The sequence below is a fragment of the Lactuca saligna genome, chromosome 3 (assembly GCF_052625555.1).
Source record: "Lactuca saligna cultivar CGN05327 chromosome 3, ASM5262555v1, whole genome shotgun sequence".
NCBI classification, from domain to species: Eukaryota; Viridiplantae; Streptophyta; class Magnoliopsida; order Asterales; family Asteraceae; genus Lactuca; species Lactuca saligna.
In genome coordinates, this window is record NC_136419.1 from 171095522 (window position 1) to 171100901 (window position 5380).

The 5380-nt window shown below is 37.9% G+C and overlaps 1 non-coding gene across 1 annotated transcript; it reads right to left on the bottom strand.

Moving 5' to 3' along the window:
- Positions 1-4561: 4561 nt before the first annotated feature.
- On the bottom strand, positions 4562-4668 carry LOC145038135 (small nucleolar RNA R71). The gene has a single exon (XR_013679201.1). It is a non-coding gene; the product is annotated as a small nucleolar RNA R71 (small nucleolar RNA).
- Positions 4669-5380: the final 712 nt, after the last annotated feature.

Here is a 5380-nt window from a genome sequence, read left to right on the forward strand (position 1 = left end):
CTGATAACACTAATGGGTTTCGAGCAATACATCATTCCTATGGTGTACATGCAAATCCTAATAGCTTTTGGATCTAATTTGTCTAATAAACATGCAATTGAATATCCAAAGCTATAAACCCTGGATCTAGCATAAAATTAATCATATTAATTTAAAATATGGTTTAGATATAACCTTTGATTGTTATATAGCAATAACAATCTAATCCTTGGCTTCATAAAGCTTAGTGCCTCAAGTGTTGCACCTCTAATGGAGTCACAAACACCACTAAGCAACAAGATGTAGAAGAGAAGAGGAAGGAGGCTCCAAAATGTCCAGGAAACCCTAAGGATTTAGTCACCACGTTTTTTGGGGCTTAGGGGCTCCTTAAATAGGTAGGCAATTAGGGTTATCCAACAAGGAAGTCCTAATTTGACTGCTTAAGCCCTAAGCAGCCCATGGACCCCTTCTTTAAAAGCCTTGTACGAATTCTTATGGGCTTCCGCATATAATTCGTCCACTCCACCTTCTATGGAGTCCATTAGCCCATCTATGTAATTATCTTATAATTACACAATCAATCCCCTAAGTTTAATTAATCTCTTTTAGCCACAAAATTAATTCTTAATTAATTCTTGACTAATATTAATTAAAAAAATATATGATTTCTCCTTTAATATATTATTCTCATAATATATTAATAAATCATAATTAAACCTTTCTCTCCTTAATTCATCCTACATATTGTTATGGTGAAGGCAACCCAAAAGGACAATGCTCATAATCGGGTCAAGTACATACCAAAATAGTTATGGACTTAGACACAAATCCAACAGTAAGGAGGCCAGACCTAGAGGTTAAGTCCTTAAAATAGGGTACAATGCACGAAGAATTAGGGTTTTCATTTCCATCATCAACTCATCGAGTTGGAGCTCCCCAACTCGTCGAGTAGATCCTCCAATCTACCCGGCTGGAAGGCTTCATACTTGTCGAGTTGGAGCCTCCTAACTCGCCGAGTTCCTTCCAATACTTAAAAAAATAGAATTAATTCATACCTAGACCAAGTGTTATAAATCTCCCCCACTTGAACTAGACTTCGTTCTCGAAGTCTGTTGATGCAAAAAGGTTCGGATAATGCTTCCTCATCTCATCCTCCGGATCCCAAGTCCATTCGGAGCCTTTTTGGTGCTACCATTGCACCTTAACAAGCCTCACTTTCTTGTTCTGTAGGGCTTTGGTTTTCCAATCCAGAACCGCTATAGGTTTCTCCATATAATTCAGGCTCTCATCAACCTGAATATCATCCAAGGAAACGACTGCGGGCCCATCAGCAACACACGTCCGAAGCTGAGACACATGAAAGGTGTTGTGGATCTGACTAAGCTCAACCGGTAGGTCCAAATGATAGGCTACCTTGCCCACCCGGGAAGAAATCCTAAACGAGCTAATAAACTGGGGCCCTAGCTTTCCCCTATTCCGAAACCTAATGACACTTTCAATAAAACGAAGCCTCCCACCTGAAACTTGAGATCTGAGTGACGCCAATCATCATAACTTTTCTGACGGCTCTGTGCGACCCCCAACCTATCGCGCACCTATTGAATCAAGTAGATAGTCCTGAGCACCATCTCGGTGCTTCCCATGACTCGGTGTCTAGCCTCCCCGCAACATATGGGGGTCCTGCACCTCCGACCATACAACATCTCAAACGTGGGTCAGTCAATACTAGCATGATAAGTATTGTTATATGAAAACTCTGCTAATGGGATATATGTATCCCGACTCCCTCTAAAATCCAATACGCATGCCCTTAGCATATCCTCGAGTGCCTGGATTTTCCGCTCGCTCTCATTGTTTGTCTGGGGGTGGTACGCAGTTCTGAAGTGTAATTGTGTGTCCAGTTCGTAGTGGAACTTCCTCCAGAATCTGGAAGTGAATCGAACATTGCGGTCCGACACAACCGATATTGGTACTCCCTGCCTGACCCTCACCTCTCGCACATAGATAAGTATGCACTTTACCATCCATGTTGGTCTTCTTCTTGAAGATCCACTTGCACCGACTGTCTTATGTCCGGGTACATTGTCAACCAAGTTCCAAACTTGATTGTCATACATGGAATGTATCTCGCTGTCCATAGCCTCCTTCCATTTAACAGACTCTGGGCCTGCCATGGCTTCGTTAAAGCTGTTAGGTTCATCCAAATTTACCTGTGTACTATCACTGGTAAATTTATCACCTTCCGCAGTAATATGGAAACCATAGTAATGCTCAGGTGCATTCCTAACCCTCGTGGAATGCCTCAGAGGTACAGACTTGTTGATATTGCCATATTGATACATATTTTTAGGCAATATTTATTTATATTTTTATTAATATTTTGGTTATTTGCATAGAATTATGATACTTATAGGGTTAAATTGTTATTTGCAGCCAAAGTGAATCATTTTCGAATAAAGGGACCAAAATGGACAAAGCATGGAACTATGAAGGCTTGAAAGAAGTAAGATAAAAATCTAGCAATAATACGTACTCATGACATGAGCAACTATAGATTCACGACGTGAGTGTAGTAATCTAGAAGATATGCATCCAGATGAAAGAATCCTTGCCGAACATGTTTATCTCATATTCACGTCGTGAGACTTATTGGCTCACGACGTGAACTCGGAAAAATCATAAAATATAAATACTCTTGGCCATTACTATTTGAAAGACTTTTGGCTGGTTGGAGGGTTTTCAGAAGACGATTTTTAGGAGGAAAGAAGTTCTGGAAAAAGGGTTTCAAAGCCAGGAGTGAAAGTTCTTAATAAGTTTATTTTTTTGGTACTTATGAACATGTTTATTAATTTGATTTGTGTTTGTTTGATTGCTACTATGAGTAGCTGAATTTAGCTAGATGAAGCCTCTGACATATGTTTTAGCTTAATTATTAATCGATTTGGTTAGTTGGTAAATTTCTTGTGTTTGATTTGTTATTACCTAGCATGTTAATATTTGTTTCTTTAGTTGCTTGAATTCATGTTCTGTGTAGTTTAGTGATTATTAGATTACATGAACTTGAAACCTAGTGATTTAGTGAACATTAAACTGCTAGAGCTAGGATCGACCAAAATCTTAGATAGTAATTGAAGTAAATAAATTTAGATGTGCTATAGAACATAAATTATGACCATAATTGTGTTTGCCTAATGTTACATAGCAAATTCATAATCTACAACTTATTCTTTGTTTGATTATGTGTGACCATACATAGTTTTACATGAATTAGTTTAATATTGGTAAATTTAGACTTAAATTACTAATACAATTATAACCAACTTAATAACCTATAATTGTTAGCTAACCATAAAGAAGAAGTGGATTCGAACTAAACAAAAGTGTTTTTAGTAATTGATTGAATTTGAGTTAAGTTCGTCTGATCTTGCAAAATCAGATAAAACCCTTCCTTTGTTATTAATTAGGTGAATCTAGTGATAAATAGATTAATCAGTTAGCATCGTTCCCTGTGATCAACACCCAACTTACTCAACTATTCTATAATTTTGACTTGGTACACTGCCTATGTGCAATTTAGTTAGTAAGGAAGTTAGGTTATAAATATTAAAATTAGGTGTAACAAATTGCATGCATCAAAGTTGTTGGCGCCGTTGCTGGGGAATGACTTAGTTAATTGCCAATTTATTTATTTTAAATTAATCGATCCTTTTTGTGGGGTAAAACCTACAAAGAGTTATTTATTTTTTTCTGTTTCATTTTTCCTGCATTACAGAACTCATAACGTGAGATTTATTGCTCACAGCGTGAGAACTGGGATTCCTAGTTTTATTTGTTTTTAGTTTGTGTTTCTTAGTTCAGTTTTACGTTTTTATTTTTTGTGCTATTTTAGGAGTTCATGACCAGCGGCTCTAACATACCTTTGGTACCACCACTTGAAGATCCAGAGTCGACCCTTCATAAAAAGAAAGATAAGAACGTGAAATACGATCAAACACCAAAGAAGACACATTTACAATAATTCAAGTCAGTGTTCTCAAAGAATTCGGGAAAGAAAACGGGAGAGTCGAGTTCATCTTCAAAGAACAAGAGTAAGGTTAAAAACTTAGATAAAATACATGTCCAAACCGAATCTGAAAATGATATTGAGCCCGAATGTGAATTATTTATGAGTGAACCCGAAAACGAGCCAAGGAACGAGATGGCGAACATTGAAGAAATGTCAATGGGAGCTTACAAGAAGCGAATTCGAGATGATGTTGGTCCAAGTTTAGTACAACCTGCCATACCTGCCACAGCCACATTCGAGCTGAAGGGACACATCCTCACAACATTAAAGGATATTTCGTTTTATGGAAAGGATCATGAGGATGCTTTCAAACATCTAGATGAAGTCAACAACATTGCTGACTATTTCAATGTCCCAAATGTCAATAGAGATAATGTCTTGCTGAGGATGCTACCAGTCACTTTCAAGGGAGCTGCAAAAGACTGGTTAAAAGCACTTCCACCTGGTACAATCACTACTTGGGCTAAAATGCGTGAGCAGTTTTTAGACCAATTTTGCCCACCATCCAAGATACCAAAACTCAAGAAGGCAATAGCCAATTTTAAACAAAACCCGGGTAAGTCACTTTACGAGGCATGGGAGTGTTACAAGGGGTTGTTAAGGAATTATCCTCAACATGACCTTAACATTCAACAATAGGTGTCTATATTCTATGATGGGGTAAATGTATTGACAAGGCAACTCCTTGATTCTCAAGGGTCACTTACAAAGAAAAATCCAGCCGAAGTTAAGGAACTAGTTGAAGAATTAGCAAAGCATTCTCGGGAATATCACAACCCAAGACAGGATGGAGTAAAAGGCAGTGGATGTGCACATTCTGAAGAGATGGCTGCTATGATGGCAATGCATAATACTATAGACCAGAGATTGACCCAAATGGACCAATCAATTCAAGCAATTAGAGTAGGATGTGAGAGATGCAGTGGGTCACACTTGACTAAAGATTGCAACTTGGATGAGTATGGGAACAAAAGGGCTCAAGTTTGCTACTCGAGTGGGGATAAGTATAATGAGGATTGGAGAAAACCAAAGAAATAGTGGCTACCATATGATGAATACAAAAAGCAAAAGGAAGAGAAATTTAAGCAGACAGGCCGAGGCTTCTACCAAAAAGAGCAACCGCCACCTAAGAAGAAAATAGATTTGGAAAACATGTTGACCCGATTTATGGAAGCTTTTGAGAAAAGGCATGATGATTCCGATGCAATGCTAAAGGAACACATGAAAATGATGAAAGAACAGCATACAGTGATGATTGACCAGCAAGCTTTATTAAAAAAATCATCAAGCATCAATCCATAATCTTGAAGTCCAAATTAGTCAACTAACTACTTT